The following is a 21,210-nucleotide window of genomic DNA, read 5'->3' on the forward strand; positions in this document are numbered from 1 at the left end:
CTGTCACTCTGACCTGTAGGACCAACCCAGCTGTTGTCAGATATAGTGATGGGGATCAGGGCATGTTTTGGTATCAACAAAAATCTGGACAGACACCAAAGCTCCTAATAAAATATGTGAAAACACTTGAGTCAGGAACACCATCTCGATTTAATGGCAGTGGAAGCAGCTCTGACTTCTCTATGACCATCAGTGGAGTTCAGGCTGAAGATGCAGCAGTTTATTACTGTAAGAGTGCCCACAAAATAAACAGTGTTCGGGTGTTCACACAGTGATTTGTAGTCGTACAAAAACCTCCCTCAGTCAGACTGCAGAGACACTGAGCTGTTACAGCAGGAACTGACTACAGCTGCAGGGACACAGAACACAGAGCTGACAAAACAGCTTTACAAAAAGAAACAGAATGAAATTCAGATATACTCTAGTATAATCTTATTATAATAAGCTCAAGTTATTTTTGTCCAATTATATACAAACAACTAACTTTATTATAAATCATTTAAATAAAAGATAAAAAAATTCTTACAATTATTTCACGTATATTAAAATAGATTTCAACCAATTAATGCATGCTTTGAATTTAAACAGTAATAATAATAATAATCACAAATGCTTTCCCATGTATCCATTCACTTCCGCTTATCCCTTTCAGGGTCGCGGGGGGCACTAGAGCCTATCCCAGCTGTCATAGGGCGAAAGGCGGGGTACACCCTGGACAGGTCGCCAGCCTGTCGCAGGGCTAACACACAGGGACAGACAACCATTCACACTCACATTCACACCTAGTGGCAATTTGGATTATCCAATTAACCTATCCCCACAAGCTTTCCCCTTAATTGTAAATAGTGCCCAGAGAGAGAGAGAGCTGCCTTCTGCCTCTTGCCTCATTAATTTTTTTTTTTGTGTAACACAAATTGTCCATCCTGATTTCACTCTGACAGTCTGTCTGTGAAGGTTCTCAGTCATCCATGTCATCGTAGTCTTAGGAGCTTGGAAAAGGAGCTTGACAGTCAGTTCAAGCTGATGATGCAGGAGAATAATATAGTATGGGAGTGCATGAAGACCCAGTGTTTACACAGAGATAATATATGTTATATAATAAAAAACTACTATTATTAAGAACTGTAATCAAAATTAAAGATGTACATAGCCAGGGAACATTAAACAAGCAGAAAATGTTTGAAATATTAGAAAATGCTAAACTATAAAACTAAGTTTTCAGCAGAGTTTTAAAAAACACTCACAGAATCAGCCAAGCTCATTCAACTTTTAGGTGCTACAATCTGAAAAGTGTCAAAACAGAAACAGATCAGATGATGGTACAAAGTGGGTCCTATAACAAGGTCATAGCAGTACAAACAGGACACCATGGAACTGCAAGGCTTTACATATGAGTAGAAGAATAATTGACTGACATCTCCAACGTTATCTGAGTATTACATGTGACGCAGTTATTTTACTTTGAAGTCAGTTATAACTAAACAAAAAAATCAACCAATCTTATTGTTAGAAATGAATCTCTTTAGAAGGAAATTGTGCTTTAAAATTAAACTTTTTATGCAAACTTTCATTAGAATTGAGTAAATTTGCCTGCTTACATATTTGATTCTGATTTCATAATGCCTCAGTGGTTTTTGTAAATATATTAAAAAACGTGGGGTTATGTTTTCTAGTCCTTTGTGTCATTTTGTTGTAAACAGAATAATGAAATGTCTGAATACTGTCTTCCTTCTCACCATTGAAGAAAGACAAAAAAGTTTTATAATATTCTGGATAACTGCAAGCTTTATTGACACAAACATGAATCATTAATATGACAAGTACAATCACAACCAGCTGCTGAGCTGCACATGTCGCTCTTTAGCTTGTTGTTCTTGTCAACACTTTACATCAGTGTCGTTCTCTCACACACAAAGCTGTATTTCCTTCTACAAACAAAAACACATATAGATCACAGAGGCAGGTGTCTTTCTCCTGCTCCCCACACACCCGGTTCCTGTCCTGGGCTTCGGTAACTCCTCTAGCCTTCACACCAGCTCCTGCTCAGGGACTGGGACTGTGTGTGGCCATGATGGATGACCTTGCAGGAGTAAAGCTCTCCCTTCAACCAGCTTTTCTGGCTCAAGGTCAGGGTGCTGCTGCTGCTGTAGCGATCACTCTTCTTCTCCTCTGAGCTGGTCAGGACCCCTTCTGTCACCTCTCTGCCGTCCACCTCCCATCTCACCTCGGCTCCCTCTGGAGAGTAGCCGGTCAACAGGCAGGCCAGTGTGGTGGTGCACCCAGAGAGATCCTCAGGGGAGGGTTGAAGCAGAGAGACTGAGGGTCTGACCATGGGGCCAGCTGGAAGGGAGAGCAGGAACACACAAGGAGCAGATTAACTTCTGCTGTAGGACAGAGAGCTGAACATTACACAGTTATGATACATGACAGAGATTAACAGCATCGTGGAAGAAATGGAAAAATAACAATTACAAATAATGACAAAGTTGGAATTTTACATTTAAAGTTGGAATTTTCCCCTAGGTTACACACCTTTTTTTTTCTAAACCTGCCATAAAAGTAATTTTATTGTACAGCATCTAGTTCCTACATTTATTTTCTTAACTGAAAAAATGAACTGTTTGTACAGACTGCCATCTGTTTGTTTCACTTCAGTTTTACTACCTCAAAGTACTGAACCATAAACTCGCGATGGAAGCGTTAAATTGCATCTAAATAAAACTCTTTTATTTTTAAGCCAAGAATGTAAAACCTTTTTATCCAGTTAACTGTTTGTATAAATAAATAAAATCAAAGCTTCCTCGTGCTATTTTCAGCCTCAGATTTTGTGAAAAAATATTTATTCACAGATAAATACAAAAAAAACTTAATTAAAATAGATTTATTCAAAATATAATTTTAATTTTCAGTACTATATAAACATCAGTTATGATACTGTATTATATATTCACACTTTCTGATACCAAGTTTTCAATAACAGCTACTATGACTAAACCCAACCATGTACACATCATGTAAAACACCCAGAATATAATTTAACACACAATGTTTAAATACATTCTGATGACATATTCAACATAGTAATAGTATAATCAGAGGCGGAGCCAGACATTTGAAACACCCAGGGCTTATCCCTAAAGGGTAGTATGTATGTGGGATTTTTTTTTTTTTTTTTTTGGGGGGGGGGGGGGGGGTGTAGAAATGACTTAAAGATTAATAGGCTCTGTTTTGACTTTTGTTCAAAAAATAATGACTTCATATAGGGAAAAATATATATCACATGTGCAGGACACCTTAAGCTAGTTTTTTAATTAAGCAGCAAGGCAGAACAAAGTCTGTATCAAGACACGAGGACTAAACACGAGGACTAAACCCCAATTCAACCAGACCCAGAACTGATCCGGAATTAAAACAGGACTACAATCAGGACTACTGAGGACTTAACCAAGACAAAACCAGAATCAGAACTAGATGATAGTAGCACTAAAAATCATCATAGACCTGCACTACACTTGTTTTTTAATTCTACCAAAGTAGACTATTTAGATTGAGAAAAGTTTATATAATTATTTAGCCTTGTTGTGCAAACAAGCCTGCATAACTTAATAAATGTAGAATTTGAAAAATAGCAAACCTAAAAAGAAACACTAGGTACGAGATACATGAGGACCTATGATACAGTGATACTTTTGGTAAACAACCATTTGACTAACATGTGTGTCTCACCTGCTCTTGTTCCATCGCTGTTCTGTCCTCATTCTCCATCTCCCTCTCTGTTCCTCTCTCTCCCTCTTTGTGCTGACAATCATCAAATATACAGTGGAAACCAGATATTTACACACTCTTCAGATCAAAACACAAACACTTTTTTAATTGTAAACTCAAATCAGACTAAATGTTTATTTTTTTAGATTGATAAATATAAAAAACATATTTGTTAACTTTAAGAGTAAAGAGAGAAACTATCTGTATTTCTTAATTGCAAATGGCACCAAATTGTATTCAAAATTGAGCCACACTTATGGAGCTCCACAGTTCTTTTCCTGGTGTTTTGGTTGACATCTCTTGATTTTCCCATTTCAAAGAAACGGGCTCTGTGTTTTGCCTTATATGCATCCACAGCTGTGCCACCAATTTACTCACATGGACTCTACTAACCTATCAGAAGCTTCTTCAGCTCAGAATGGAATCGTCTGGAGTTTCTTATTAATTAACAATAAACTTAGTGTATATGTACTCCTAAATTTAATGAAAGTGATAAAAAATAGACAGCTCTGTCTCTCTTTATTCTGACATTTAACTAATTCAAAATATATTTCAATATTTATCTAAAACAAAAGTTTACTCTAAATTGATGTTGTACAGTAAAAATGTTTTGTGTTTTCTCCCTAAAGTGTATGTAAATATCTGGTTACAAATGTGAATATCCTGCTGTGTACTGAAATCCCTCTTGTTTTGCATAGAAATATACTGAACAACATACAAAGCATAATATATAAAATAACATTTACCTGAGTTTTTTCTTTGAAAGAACCCTCTAATGTCCATTCTTATATTTCAGTACATAACTGAAACCGATTTAGTCGGGGAGGGTAAGAACTGAAAATATGAAATAAACACACGTAAGCTACGACTCTCTAAAAAAAAAAAAAAGCATTTGTTCAGCTTTTCATTTCGCCATTTGTTGATTCACTTGAAGAGCAAGTAACGTAATATTGGTCAAGTGATCAGTTTGATATCAATCTTTCGTGATGCACCGTCATATTTACATTATTTGTACAGTACGAATGATTTTCTTTGGTACCTGGTCAAACTTAAGCTCTCCTTAGTATGGCTGGCTCCGTTTCTCCAACAGCGCATTCACAGGCAGCAGCTGCCCCGCCCCCTCGCTCAGTCGCTTAGTGCCTGAGCTCGGATCATACCAACACCAGGGGGGATTCACGCACAGTCGTAAATTCCCACAGTGTGCACTATGTGCTTCGAATATTGTGTGTACTTTTTGTTTTATACAGTTGTCAGCCAGGCATCTAACTATGAAAAAATTACACTCCAAAAGACCCCGGGCTTAAGCCCAGTAAGCCACCCCCACGCTCTGCCCCTGAGTATAATATTTTGTGTTAATGAGAAGATTTAGATACTTACAGTGAATGATGAGTTTGGTTCCTCCACCAAAAGTGTACCACAGTGATACAAACTCATTAAGCAGCCGTACAAAAACCTCCCACACTCTGATCAAGCCTCTAAACGCTGGAAATTAACTACTTTCCCCAGTAAACTTCACAGTTTAGAAAATATTTATCATAAAAGTGTTTGTGTTCAATTGACTTTCTTTAAAAAAAATAATAATTAAGGATTGTTTTAATATTTTTCTTGATTAAAAAAGTAAAATCTACGCTTTCCAACCAACCTGCCATTTTAATCCAGATGTTAAAAAGAATCGCTTTTCTGAAGTATCTTCCAGTGTTTTGTTAGGATCATAATCATGTCATAATAATTTATTGTTGCTTCTCACATTGCTTTGTTGCGTGTTGAGAGCAGAGAAATCATTTCCATAGAGAGGAGGCTTTGCATCATCAGCTGATCCTCCAGAGAACTGAGAAGGTTTATAGTCCTGTGACTTCAACACTGCAGGACTCACATCTGTCAGTCAACACAGCAGAAAGCACAACCACCATGACTCTCATCACCATCCTCATCTGGACGCTGACCTGCTGCTGTTTTACAGGTTCATTCACTCAGCAACATTTCCAACATGATGTGCTGCTTTTTCTCTCATTGATTTCTGCTGATAAATGAATGCTTTGTTTTTGTCTGCAGGATGCAGCGGTCAGGTGACTGTGACTCAACCTCCAGTAGTGACATCTACTCCTGGATCCACTGTCACTCTGACCTGTAGGACCAACAGTGCTGTTGGAACCTGTAATAGTAAACCTTGTATGTTTTGGTATCAACAGAAATCTGGACAGACTACTAAGCTCCTAATAAAGCACGGCAGCATAATTCATTCAGGAACACCATCTCGATTTAGTGGCAGTGGAAGCAGCTCTGACTTCTCTATGACCATCAGTGGAGTTCAGGCTGAAGATGCAGCAGTTTACTACTGTAAGAGTGTGCATAACGGGCCAGTGTTCACACAGTAATTTGTAGTCGTACAAAAACCTCCCTCAGTCACACTACAGAGACACTGAGCTGTTACAGCAGGAACTGACTGCAGCTGCTGAAGAGGAAGAAACTCTGACACAGACCACTGAACACAGAGCTGACAGTAACCTCAACAAGCACTAAATACAGATCCACATTTATACATTTATACAGAGCTGACAGTAACCCCACAGAGAATTACCAATCAATCAATTTATTTATAAGCACATTTAAAAACAACACAGGTTGACCAAAGTGCTGTACATAGTAAAAAAGGAAAAGGTAAAACAAACACATGCAAAGAACAAAACAAAAGCTCAGTCACAATTAAAAGCTAGTGAATAAAAATGTGTTTTTAGACGGGTTTTAAAGATGTCGAGAGTTAGAGAGATCCTAATTCGAAGAGGCAGACTGTTCCAAAGTTTAGGCGCAGTAATCGCAAAGGCCCGGTCTCCTCTGTGTTTTAGTCTGCTTCTAAAAATTGTCATGGTATGCGCCAGCAGACCATGGTAATTTTGGGAAAATAAGACCCAGGACCCAAATAAGACCCAAATGCAGGAGTGTGCGATAAATCTAGTGTGTTTATTTACAGTGAAGTAAATAGTACACAACAATACATCTCTATGCATTTCCAACTCCCATGCCGTGTCTTCTTCCCAGTGCTCGTGCTCCACACACACACACACACACACACACACACACACACACACACACACACACACACACACACACACACACACACACACACACCACTACACAGGGAAACAAGGGACAGCAGTACAATAGACACACACCCCATCAAACATAAACAAGTCCATACAGTTGAGACAGTCCCTCGACCCAGGTCCTTCACAGGAACAGTCAGAAGTAACTTATCGGCAGACCTAAGAGTGCTGTTTGAAGTATTTCGGTTAAAAGATCAGAGAAGTATGATGGAGCTAATCCATTTAGAGACTTAAAAACAAGTAATAAAATCTTAAAATCAATTCTATAACATACTGGAAGCCAGTGTAAACGAGCCAAGACTGGGGAAATATGGTTGTGTTTATAAGTGCCTGTCAAGAATCTGGCACCAGTATTCTGAACAAGCTGAAGATGAGAGAGCAGAGCCTGGCTGATACCAAAATAAACACTAATACAGTAGTCAAGCCTGGATGAAATTAATGCATGACTCACTTTCTCAAAGTCAGCAGATAACAAAAGGTTTTTAATTTTAACAAGGGCCCCTGAGCTGGAAGAAGCTGGCTTTTACAACAGAATTTATTTGTTTCTCAAATGAAAAACTGGACATTTGAGTATTAATCCACATTAGTATAAACAGCTCTTACAAGTTACTCCAGCCTTCTAAAAGAAACAGACCCCCTGGGCTTTCTTTTTCAAACCACTACACTGAACCCAGTTATTCCAAGCACACTGATCAAGAGGTAGTAATGGGCTTATTCCCTCACCCCATCTAAGCTTTGTATTGCTTCCTGGGTAACACTCTTACAATCAGAGATTTAGTTAGACTGTGAGCCGATTCAGACACCCTGTACTGGGGTGCTGGTAGTGTTGTTCTCTCACACACAAAGTTTTTCTTCCCTTCTAAAAACTTTGAAATTCATATTGATCTGAGTGTGCTCATCTCACACTGAGGTCCTCACCTGGACTTTAGCATTCGCTGTACCCTGCACACTGTCTCCTGCAGAGGGACTGTCTGTGGTCATGATGGATGATTCTGCAGAGTCCACTTCTCCTTTCAACCAGCTCTACCAGCTTAGCCTCAGTGTGTTACTGCTGCTCTTCTCCTTCGAACTGGTCAGAATCGTCTCTGTCACATTTGTAAGATTTAAAGATTTAAAATTCATGAATATTTAAATTATTGTTTATGTTGCTGTAAGTCATTAAAAAACACTTAAGGATTTTAACTGATATATTCTCTGTTTTTCTTCCCTCAAGACTGAAATAATTTTATTTATCATTTCAGACTCCTTTGACAATAACTTTTTTTTTTTAAAACTCAAACCAATAAAGCAAAGTCTGTCAGTCTTGAAGGGACTCTCACCATCAGCTCTGCAGGGAGTTCAGATATTGATAATGATCTCAGTTGGTACCTTCAGGAACCTGGACACCCTCCAAAGCTCCAACCACAAAACTTTGTACATACTTGGCATTAAATTGCTTGTCAGGAACTCCATCTTGATTCAGTGGCAGTGGATCTATTTCTCAGTATGCTTCAACCATCAGTGATATTCAGGCTGAAAGAGCTGTTTAAAACCCATTTTATAAATCCAAATAAGAATTTATCAGAAAAGATCAATGATCGTTTGGAATTGAGAGAATAATGATAAAATAAAATTTAAAAAAATTCTATAGAGAGATGAGGGATGATTTCACTTTCGCTTGTTATGCGTCACTGATCCTAGACCAGTTTAAAAAGAACCAGCAGGAAACGTCTGTACAGAGTCTCTGACAGTTATTCATGACAATGATGATAATGTTACTGACTCAACTGCTGATCACACTTATGCTCAGACTTCAAGGTGAGAAGTGATGTGGTTCTATTATTTTCTCTGTTACACTGTAATTTACATCACACTGTCATTTTAATAAAGCATATTTTAATTTCCAGGATCAGATGCCAGTCCATCTGGGACTCAGTCTCCTGTATTTAAGGCTGCTGCTTTGGGGCAGACGGTCTCTCTGAGTTGATGATGATCTCAGCTGGTATCTACAGAACCCTGGACAGCCTCCCAAACTGCTTTTTAACAAAATCAGCAGATGCGAATCTGGTACTCCAAGTCATTTCAGCAGCAGTGGATCTGAGCCTGAGTTCACTCTGACAATTGTTATGACCCGGCTCAAAAGCCGCAACATGAAAAAGGAGATGAATACCGGAGTGTGAGTGAGAAGAGGTTTTATCTTAAAATGGCATAGCAGGCTGGCTGAAATGGCTGGTGACACCAAGGCAAAGACCAGTGAGCATTCTGGAAAGCCTGCCTCAAGTATGCTCTTATTCACACCTGACTAGGTGTGGCCAATTAGCAACAACTGAACACACTAAGGAGATTACGGGCTGCAGAGGGGCGTAACACCTCCTGCCTCAGAAGGGTTCCTCTAGGACCCCTAAATTTATTCAAAGCCCCTCTGGACCTTGATCCCTCAAACATAAGCTTTTCTTCTTTTTAATGGATTTACACAGAAAACTTAATGATTTTTCCAATAACTCTGTCATGTTGGGTTTTCTGAGATGCTGCAGATTATTACTCTCTGTGTTGGCATGATGGTGGAGTGTTCACACAGTAATTTAGACTAATGAGAATAACTGGTCCACTAAAGACAGTCAGAGTCATCAAGCAGAAACACAATGAATGAAAGAAATTAAATCAAATTAATGGATTTTAGATGCAGCATTAACTTGAGTTTAAATAATCTATTATTGTGTTTAAGTATATGATTATGGTTAATGTAGCCCAGTTGATATAATTTACATATTATTGAATTTAATTAAATGTTTTACTTTACATATTTTTAAGATTACCAGCAAAAACAGTCTAATGTAGAGTGTGATGATGTGAGTATTTTATTATTTAGATTTTTTCAGTGTTGATATGTAAACTATAAAAATCTACAGACCACATACAATATAACTATGTAACTTATGTAAGTTTTTGTTCATGAATAAATTTAACAAACCCGCTAAAAGATGTTTTCCAAATATGCAATTGTTTTTCTAAAGTTGCAAAACTTGCACTTTATACAACAGAATGGAAGGGAAATGAAAAGTGACCTCACAGTTGTCAAGTATACTTGAAAAGTATACTTGACAACTGTGAGGTCAGAAAACTGATGCACTGATGAACATGAATAAGGCTCATAAGTATACTTATGAGCCTTATTCATGTTCATCAGTTTTCTTTTGTGAGCTGAATAAAAACCTTGTTTGTCTGCAAAGAGTTTTTAAATTACATCAATGTAACACATTGGTGAAGTGAAAGCAGTGATCTGTTTATTTATTTTGGTGTTAGGTTTCAGTAGACATCATCTATTTATATAAATATATTTAAATTATTTAAAAAAAAAGAAGTTCTGATACTTGAGAGTAAATGTCTTGTTGATGCAGTTATATTCTTGATAGATTTGGGTACTTATAATGACTGAAGAGTTTGGTTCCTCCACAAAAAGTCCAGCACAGTGATCCAAAGTCATTAAGTGGCACAAACACCTCTGAACAAGCATCTAACCACTTTTTTTTTTCTAGTAAAGCAAACATTTTAAAACCTCTGTGTTGAAAAAACTGTTCACCACCAAATCATTTTCATTTCTTTTGAGATTGTTTCTGTAATATTTCTTAATTGGTTAAATTATAAAAATGGCTTTAAATCGCAATAAAAATGCATAATCATGGGTTAAAAATGAACACAAGAGAAATAAGAATGTCTCTTGAAATAACCCTGCTGTCTTACTCCTTTCAGCTTTGTGAAAGTCCAGGATCGTGGACTCTGTGGTGAAGCGCTGACAGTTGCTCTGTCTAAAGCAACAGTGGACTGTGCAAAGCAGCAAAATATAACACATCTGTCAGAAAGGTTGACATTTGAACAGCAGAGAAGTCAAGAATGAGTAGGTTTTTTGATTTCTTTTCAGGCATGAGTGAGAAAAACAGTGACCAAATTGTTCAGAAATTGAAAGTTTGTGAGTGCTGAAGGATGCTTTCTCAGTGTGTGAGTGACAAGTTGTAACTCAGCTGCTCAGTAAATCACTGTTATAGTGTTGCCCTCTGGAACTCACATAGAGCATTCTGTGCATGGTTGGAAAATATAAAGTTGTAAATTCTCATAGATAAAGAATAAAAGGATAAAACATTAGTGATTTTTCACAAACTGGGGTTTTATTTTGTGGTGCAGACTTGCTTTTTATAGCATGGTTTGAAAACACAATATGAATAAACAGATGACATCTGCATGCACAATAGACAATAGAGAGTCATGAAAATTAGAACAAACGAAACCTGTAGCTTCTTCAAACACATCATATGCAAACAGGAAGTGTTGCTGAAGTTCTACTCTAAGCAGTGGTCAGGGTCCAGGGTTTGAGTGACAGGGCACTGTCCACTCAGACTGGCCTCACAGCTCACTGAGCCCGCCTTCCTCCACTGGTCTGCAGAGAGGCTCAGGGTGCTGCTCCAGCTATAGTGACCGTCTGTCCCCAAGACCTCCAGGCTGGTTGAAACCCCCGAAGATGTGCTGGTGCCCCCCACCTTCCAGCCCAGCTTCCAGTTTGAGGGGAAACCCCCGGTGGCCAAACACACCACAGTGGCACTACTCTGTTTGTCTTCCTCTTTGGATGGAGGGAGGACAGTGAGGGTGGGCCTCACCACACCCACTGGAGGAGAGAGAGGGGAGAAGAGCAACCAAAGACATGAGAATGAAAGCAGGAAAGAAATACCTACATGGTTTTTAATCATTGTTGATTGCTCAATATTATTGTTTCTGTAATGTTTTACAGTCAATAGCTCATCGATGTGATAATTTTTAATGTTACACTCACAGAGTTGAAACACTCATGTACAGTTTAAACTTTGTCATCTGCTTCTTTCACTTCCTTTAAACTACAAGTACAATCAATCATCCATGAAGTCAAAGCTGGTCTGTGTTTACTGACACTTTTTATTTTGGGGGAAATCCATAAATTAATGTCTGAAAAAAGTTATTTTCAAAATAGAAACAATAAAGAAATAGATGAACATATTTGACAATTACAGCTTGAAAATAACCAAACCTGAAATATTTTAACTGGAAAATACTAAAAAGATATTAATTAACTTTTCAGAGAACCCTAAAATGAAAAGGGAGCAAAATATTTTTTGTTTTTTGTGTTTTTTTTAACATAAATTCTGATATTTGTAAATCTGAATGAGTTCTGATCTTTGGGAAGTTATTTCGCAGACTGTGAGATCAACTTTGTTTCACAAATGATGAAAATGATCAACAACAATTACCAAACTTGATCAAATATCTTTTAAAAATTTTATAAAATGTTTTGTAAATCCTAGTAGTTGTGAAAAGTAAATATTTCTGGTACTTACAGTCAACGATGAGTTTGGTTCCTCCACCAAAAGTCCTCCACAGTGATACAAACTCATTAAGTGGCCGTACAAAAACCTCCTGTACTCTGATCAAGCATCTAACAACTGAAAATGAACCTTTTTTTCATGTAAAACATCACAGTACACCTGATTAAATGCAGAAGATGATTTGACTAAAGTGACTTAAAAGTATTTAATGAATTTAAGTCATGATTATCATAATTGTATTTTTAGTATTAAGAACTGAAAGATAAAACACATGTGCACAAAACTGTTTAAAACAGCAAAGAGAAACACTTCAAGAATTATGAATTCCAAAACTATGACAAAATAATAAAGACAGTTTTACAGTTATATTGTATTCGTTAATACCAACATCAGAAGTAAGTATACAAACCAGACTCCCATTTTAATCTAGGTGTTAAAAATGCGTAAATATGTTTCCAATATATTTTCTCTATTCCATAAAATCATTAATGGTATTAATTCAATCAATTTTCTTCTGATTCTGTGCCCACATTGCCTTCAGTGTGTTGAGAGCAGAGAAATGATTTCCATAGAGAGGAGGCTTTGCATCATCAGCTGATCCTCCAGAGAACTGAGAAGGTTTATAGTCCTGTGACTTCAACACTGCAGGACTCACATCTGTCAGTCAACACAGCAGAAAGCACAACCACCATGACTCTCATCACCATCCTCATCTGGACGCTGACCTGCTGCTGTTTTACAGGTTCATTCACTCAGCAACATTTCAAACATGATGTGCTGCTTTTTCTCTCATTGATTTCTGCTGATAAATGAATGATTTGTTTTTGTCTGCAGGATGCAGCGGTCAGGTGACTGTGACTCAACCTCCAGTAGTGACATTTACTCCTGGATCCACTGTCACTCTGACCTGTAGGACCAACCCAGCAACATATTCCAACTGTGGTGATAGTCGTCAGTGTATGGCCTGGTATCAGCAGAAATCTGGACAGACACCAAAACTTCTAATAAAGCAAGTGAGCATAAGTCATTCAGGAACACCAACTCGATTTAGTGGCAGTGGAAGCAGTTCTGACTTCTCTATGACCATCAGTGGAGTTCAGGCTGAAGATGCAGCAGTTTACTACTGTCAGAGTGTTCATAACATAGACAGTACTTGGTTGTTCACACAGTGATTTGTAGTCGTACAAAAACCTCCCTCAGTCAGACTGCAGAGACACTGAGCTGTTGAAGCAGGGACTGACTGCAGCTGCTGAAAAAGGAGAGACTGCTGACACAGACCACTGAACACGCAGCTGATAGTAACCTAACCAACACTCCCAAAGTCGATTCTGTTCATCTGGACGTAGCCTTTCAGTGGGACAACTGACTTCTTCACTCTCAGCTGACTGCAGCTTTTTATTCATTCATTTGCATAATGAATGAAACTAGCACCACTGGCGAACAATGTGCTGTGAGGTCAGTTTATTGATCATTAATATGCAAATTGTCATGACCATTGATCAACAGCCAGTGATCAAAGACCATAAATCCATGATCAATGACCACTGCTCTATGGCCATGAGTACCATACACAGAGAATTGGGGAATGGCTGCAATCACAGCACTGTAAAATGGTGAAAGATGTACCCTTAGGCTCCCTCCTCAATCCAGAGATGGCTTTTCCCTTTCATGTAAATGGATTCTGTGACTCCACGCTCAAACCAGCATTCATCCCTGTTCAAGATGTGTACATCTTCATCCGTATGCGTTGGTTTACAGTACACATCAGCTTCTAAATGTCTCCCATTACTTATGGAAATCTTACAGTCTAAGAAGGCCAACCTGCCATTTTTGATATCCTCCCTTGTAAACTTGATGTATTGGTCCAACGAGTTAATGTGATCCGTGAATTCTGGTGCGTCCTGCAATTTGATTTTCACCCAGGTGTCATCCTGTGATATAAGGTCCGATCAATAGCATTGCCTTGTTCTAACTGCTTCAGACAATCTATCACCCTCTTCCTGTAACCACATCCTGGGTCTCGTTTCAGGGACTCATTGGTATTTTGTCCTTTTTCTGGAACAAAATACAGCATTGTTATACATTGTGTTTGAAAATGTAATTTGTCTCAGTTGACAATATTAACTCAGTGACCACTTTTTCATTTTGACTCTACAAAAGGGGGAGGGGGGGGGGGGGTTACAACCTTATCTCCTCTTACGGTGTCACCTAAAGATTGCTTTAGATGAGAACTAAAGGTTTCACCACCAGTTAAATTAGCCAGAGCCCAGACTTGAACCTGATTGAATATCTCTGAAGGGATCTGAAAATAGTCTATAGCACACAGGAGTATTAGGTTATTATGTACATGTTGTTAAGTTGTCTTCTGGCAACCGATGACTTGAAACAAATGAGCATGCTTTGTTTGCACTGTGCAACAGCACGACAAAACATTACCTGTCCTTTATTAACTGCACAAGAAGTGGTGGTCATTAGCCGCTAGCTATTTGGGTAAAGCTGTCATGGGACTTTAGCTCTTTCCACTGTTTTAGGGAACTAAATATTTCTTTTTAAAGTAAGTTACAGGACTTTGACCTTCCTGGAGGGCTTTTATTTTGTTAAAATCTATCTAATATGCATATCCACATAATTGTGGATTATTATAATTATGATATTCACAAAAAACACACTGTATTGTAAAGAAAATACATTAAGAAACAAATTAGATTAGATTTTTATTTCAAATATGGCAAAAACTGCAACAAAAGGAGCCATGTGAGGCTGCTAAAGGCAACAGCTGGATGAAAAAGAGTACAGGCAACAATAACACATGTACCAGTTGTTACATTGCAGAGGTATTCAAATATAAACACAATAATAAACACAATTGCAATGATTTGGTTCTACATTTTTCTATCATTAAATTATTATGGATTAGGTGCAAAAGCTGTTAATTGCAGATACTTAAATAATAGATTAAGCAACAGCAAATTGTGCCTTGTTTTCAGATGGAGAGCAAGTGGAGAGTGATAGATCAGATGAAGATGAGGTGGAAGGAGGAAGAGAGGCAAAGAGTGATTCACAGGCAGAGCCTAGTTTATTTCCCACTCTTTTTTCAATCTGTTGCCTTGTGGTTCCAAGCGCTGTCACCAATCTTTACATTTTATTATCATCTCATAACACTTGTTTTATCAGCTACCATCTCTCCTATGGACTTTTTTATGTCTGCAGTCTCAAATCAACACAGCCCTTCCCACCAGCACTATCAGCAGCAGGAGCAGCAGCAACCCATCAACAGCAACATTGTACCCCATCAAGTAAAACATAGGCTATGTTTGCTTTGCATTGTCCCCACCTGATGACAGTGATATAGTATGATGCAATTCCATGTTAGATTCTTGATAAATGTGTGTTTTCTCAGCCTGGTCCCTTTTAACTTTAAGCACCCGCCCCTTTAAATATCTCTGCACATACTCCTTATAAAGGTTGGGGAAACCTGCAGTCAGCCTACATAGAAGTAGTCACTGGTATGGGTGACGAAACGTTGCTCCCACTGTAAATGCTACGCCCAGATGAACAGAATGAACTTTTGGGATTTCCTTAACTGGATGATTGAGCATACATGAAGACATCTATGACTCCAAGTTTACAGCAGTGTTGTACCCTGCACACTGGCTCTTGTAGATAGACTGGGACTGCCTAAGGTCATGAGAGATGACCCTGTAACTACTCTCCCAGCATAGCCTCCGGGTGCTGCTACTTTAGTAGTATGTCTTCTTCTCTTAAGACTTAAGTGATCAAGAGGAACCCCTCTATCACATCAACTGGCCCACAACCCCTGCTAGTGTTTAGAGCAGAGAAACAGAATAAACTGTGAAAATCAAAGTTTTCTTTAAAAAGATACTAACTCAAAGAAAGGGCTAGACCACTGTTTGAACTGAAAACCAAAAAACAACTACAACCTGCAATACCCTGGGAAATGTATCTGGTATTTTCTGGCAGCAAATACCAGATACTCACTGGGAGCTCAACACCACTCTCCATTAATACAGGCAGACTACACTACTAACACTCAGCTGAGCTCCTGGAAGAGACTGGGCACACCCACACAACACACAAAACTGCTAGAGCTGTAACAAGGAGACATGGGTAAAAAGCTGGACAGCCTTTCACTAGAGTAATAAAATCCAACCACACAAAGAGTTAAAGTGCAGTGATATTAAGATATTGGCTATTTTGCTGTAAAGTGGAAGTGGAAGAAAAAAAATTAAGATATAAAAAGAGAAGTCCTTTTTAAAATAAGTCCATGATATTTTGATAAATATGAGTGTCAACCTAGCATGTGAAGAAAAAATTCAGGCAATGGGTCAAATGCCACTAAGTACAGTCTAAGTTTAACTCAGGAATTTATATTCCTTTGTGAAACACATTATTCCAGCATTCAATCTAAATCTATATGTGACAAAGAGGAGAATTTTTTTTCTCAAGGCTTTGGACAGTATGCTTTGCCATGTTGCTGCTTGTTTTGCCATTAGGAAGAAAACGAAAGTGAAATTCTGCCATGAAGAAAAAACACTTTTCCAAAAGAATATATCAGCTCAATCACGTAATTATCAATAATATCTACTTTTCTGAATTACAAGAACAGATGTGTGGTTGCCGCCTAAATGTGTTTTGCATGATTTTTATGCCTCACTGCTTCTCAGAGTTTAAGTTCTTCTGTCACTGTTCTGAACTGTTCATTCACTCACACTGAAAACTGCATTAAGTCGATGTTTTCAATAACTCTGATTGTGATGTTGGGTTTCTGACTCATTTTTTTATTCTGTTATGCTGTCAGAGTTTTTCTGATTTAAAATGACGTATTTTGGGATGTTTTTTTCTTAAGATTGAAATCAATTAAATTTTCATTTACCAGTCATTTGCCAGCAATGTTCTTACTCAAACTGATAAACTAAATCTGTCAGTCTTGGAGGGACTGTGACCATCACTGCACAAGGAGTTCAAATATTAGTGCTATTCTAAGCTGATACCTTCAGAAACCTGGACAGCCTCCCAAACTTCTAATATACTAGACGATACATTTCTACTCAGGAACTCTGTTTCAGTTTAGAGGCTGTAGATCTGGTTCTCAATAGACTTTATCCATCAGCGATGCTGGAGACTATTACTGTCTGATAGTGGAGAGTTCACACTGTGATTTACAGTTCAGTCTGGCTGAAGGCTGCAGGTGCAGAGCTTTCAACTGACATGAGAATATAGGTATTTGTTTGCAGGTTGTGTTTTGAATGCTTGCTGCGCTTCACTGATCCTAAAAATGTTTAAGAAGAACCAGTGAGGCACGTCTGTGCAGAGTGAGATTTATCATAATGATGATGATGTTACTGACTTCACTGCTCATCACAATCATGCTCAGACTTCAAGGTGATGAGTGATGTGGTTCTGTTATATTCTCTGTTATGTTGTACTTTACATCACACTGTCATTTTAACAAAGTAACATATTTTAATTTCCAGGATCAGATGCCAGTTCATCTGTGACTCAGTCTCCTGTGTTTAAAGCTGCTGCTTTGGGGGAGACGGTCTCTCTGAGCTGTACAGCCAGTGAAGGAGTTGGCAATGATCTCAGCTGGTATCTACAGAAACCTGGACAGCCTCCCAAACTGCTGTTTTACAAAATCAGCAGCCGTGAATCTGATACTCCGAGTCATTTCAGCAGCAGTGGATCTGAGCCTGAGTTCACTTTGACAATCAATGGAGTTCAGGCTGCAGATGCAGGAGATTACTACTGTATGGGACTGTATAGAGGCCCAGAGTTCACACAGTGATACAGAGTCATACAAAAACCTCCCTCAGTTACTATTTGCAGTGTTGCAGCTGTGAGCTTCTGATACAGACTCTGACATGCATCACTGGTTCACTGAGTTCACTTTCAGAGGTGGAAAATAAAATATTTACGCATTCCTGATCACATTATTGAGAAGATTTTAAATGAAGTAACACTGTTTAGAATCTGTAACATATAATGCTTGTCTCACAACATTTCATGAAAAGGCTTTAAATTTGATTAATAAAATGTTAATATTAATTCTACAGTTGGCCAAAAAGCCACAAAGGGAGGCAAGAGAACATGTGGTGTTCTTTGATAATACTTTGAGTTAGATTTTTGCAGTATTAATTACTTGAGAAAACAAGACTGGATGGGCTTAGAGGTTCAAAATTCAAGTCTTAGTCAAAACCAAATATTGAACCCAGACCCTGTACACAGTTTTTAACTTAAATAAAAATCACATACTTTGATTTGAATCAAACAATGATTGCATTTCATGCATGAAAATGTTGTTTTATCAGTTTCCTACCACAGGGTTGTAATCTGGTGTTAAAGTTGTATTTGGGAGGTGGGAAATTCAGCTGTAGTGGGGCAGCAGAGACTCAGCTACATTTTGCAATTTATAAGACCATGTTACATTCATAATGGCAGTTTTCCAACTCCTCACCAGTATAAAGCTGGATTTTAGTTGGTATCTTTATCTTTTGTTTCAAAGGTCAATGATGATCGCTGACTTTGCACACAAATAAACTTTTAAAAGCTTCTCCCCAAGAACAAAACAAAAGCGATTTTTCATAAGCTGTGATTTTATTTTGTGTTTTTACTTTTTTTACACCATATTTTTAAAGTCAACATGGATAATATTAGCTGATAAACTTAGCATGCACATCATTAGAAAGTCAAATGTTTGCAGAAATATCGCAACAGCAGAAACATGTAGCTTCATCAAACTATAAAAGACATCATATGCAGACAGGAAGTGTTGCTGAAGCTCTACTCTGAGCACTGGTCAGTGTTCAAGGTTTGAGTGACGGGGCTCTGTCCACTCAGACTGGCCTCACAGCTCACTGAGCCCACCTTCCTCCTCTGGTCTGCAGAGAGGCTCAGGGTGCTGCTCCAGCTGTAGCGGCCGTCTGTCCCCAAGACTTCCAGGCTGGTTAAAACCCCTGAGGATGTGCTGGTGCCCCCCACCTTCCAGCCCAGCTTCCAGTTTGAGGGGAAACCCCCGGTGGCCAAACACACCACAGTGGCACTACTCTGTTTGTCTTCCTCTTTGGATGGACAGTGAGGGTGGGCCTCACCACACCCACTCTGAACAAACCTCTAACCCCTGAAAATGAACCTTTTCTTATGTAAAACATCACAGTACACCTGATTAAATGCAGAAGAATATTTACCTAAAGTGACTTAAAATTATTTAATGAATTTAAATCGTGATTATCATAATTGTATCTTTAGTTATACGAACCGAAAGACAAAACGTAATTTTCACATCACACATATTTATTTAAATATAAAGAACACTGTTTAACACAGCAACTAGAAAGGATTCAAAAAATAATGAATTATGAGACTATGACAATATAATTAACAACTATACAGATATATTGTATTTGTTGATAGCAAAATCAAAAAGTAAACATGCAAACCAGAGTGCCATTTTAATCCAGGTGTTAAAAATATGTAAATGTTTCCAACATATTTTCGTCTATTCCATAAAATCATTAATGGTATTAATCTAAACAATTTTTCTCTTTTTTTTTGTGCCCCAAAGTTTCCTTCAGTGTGTTGAGAGCAGAGAAATGATTTCTATAGAGAGGAGGCTTTGCATCATCAGCTGATCCTCCAGAGAACTGAGAAGGTTTATAGTCCTGTGAGTTCAACACTGCAGGACTCACATCTGTCAGTCAACACAGCAGAAAGCACAACCACCATGACTCTCATCACCATCCTCATCTGGACACTGAGCTGGCATACAATGGAAATATTTCAGTTCAGTTGTATTTAAATATTGCCAAATGACAACAATGGTCATCTCAAGGAGCTCTGTTATTGTACAGTAAAGACCTTACAGTAATAAAGAGAAAACCCAAACAATCAAATGACCCCTAAGCAAGCACCTTTCAACTGTGAGAAGGAAAAACACACTTTCAACTTTCAATTTTGCTCAACTCTTTCCAAAAGTAAATAAATCCAACCACAGGAAGCTCGTTGATTATTAATGCTAATTAATGGGAATTGCCAAAGATCAACTCAGACATCCACTAAAGTATACTGTTACGAACTTGTATGTCCATGTGTTTGTTTGTGCAGGTGTTGTGTTTTTTTCTATGTTAATTTAGCTGTGCCAGGGCCCTGTTCCGATTGGTGCGTGGATATACTGCCCCGGCGTGATTGGATCCAGCTGGAGGACCCGCCCATTAAAAGGAGGCTGGAGTGCTACAGCGGGAGAGGCCCTCGCGTTTCTCCTCATCACCCAGCAGTAGTCCTGTGGTAGCCGCTGGCTGCAGTATACGCTTGAAAGTTGTGGAAGTGGAGTGGGTAGGGGTGAGCTGCCGTTTATTTTGATCACCCGTTTTCTCCTGTTTTGAGTTAGTTAAGGAGGTCAGACTCTGTCTTTATTTTTGACTTTGTTTTGGTGAGGTCAGGGGTGCGGGATTTGTGTAGGTTTGTTTTGTTTATTGTTTTGGCCTTGGCTCACCCTGAAGTGTTGACACTCCCGTTTTGGTTCTCTTTATTCACCTTGTAAATAAATCACTTCACATCTAACGGATTGTTGCGTGTGACTGCTTGGGTCTTGGGGAGGGAAGCGAGTGCCTCGCTCATGTTATGGCCTGGCCCTAGACGGGTCGTAACAATACACAGCCTATACTGTAGCTTGCCAGGATATCCATGCAGCTCAGAAAGATGTACTAAACCTGCCAAATATAAAACTGTTTTTCTAAAGTGTCAAAACCTGCATTGTATACAAAGGAATGGAAGGGAAATGAACAGTGACTCATCAAGTAGTTAAAATGAATTTTCTTTTGTGAGCTGAATAAAACCATATTTGTCTGAAAAGATGTTTTAAATAACATGAATGTAACACAATGTTAAAGTGAATGCAGTGAGCTGTTGATTTGTTTTGGTGTTAAGTTTTGGTAGACATCATCTAAATACATTTTTCATATTTTAATGATTTTTCATATTAATAAAAAAAAAAAGAGTTA

General features: G+C 38.3%; 1 protein-coding gene and 1 long non-coding RNA gene across 3 annotated transcripts in view; both read right to left on the bottom strand.

The window, feature by feature from the left end:
- The window catches only part of LOC146552239 (immunoglobulin lambda-1 light chain-like), a 164,057-nt gene that overhangs the window by 59,193 nt on the left and 83,654 nt on the right, over window positions 1-21,210 (bottom strand). The gene's annotated exons all lie outside the window — the stretch shown is intronic.
- LOC146552247 (uncharacterized) lies at window positions 1,280-5,471 on the bottom strand. Of its 2 annotated transcripts, XR_014889967.1 has the most exons (4): window positions 5,408-5,471; window positions 4,512-4,599; window positions 3,727-3,798; window positions 1,280-2,340 (listed from the first exon to the last, which is right to left on the bottom strand). It is a non-coding gene; the product is annotated as an uncharacterized LOC146552247 (long non-coding RNA). The 2 variants fall into 2 exon arrangements; XR_014889966.1 differs by lacking the exon at window positions 5,408-5,471 and having other exon boundaries at window positions 4,512-4,798.

This window comes from Mchenga conophoros, linkage group LG19 (genome assembly GCF_057382185.1).
Source record: "Mchenga conophoros isolate Kocher_MC1m ecotype Shallow Benthic linkage group LG19, M_conophoros_male_GT1.1, whole genome shotgun sequence".
Lineage (NCBI taxonomy): Eukaryota > Metazoa > Chordata > Actinopteri > Cichliformes > Cichlidae > Mchenga > Mchenga conophoros.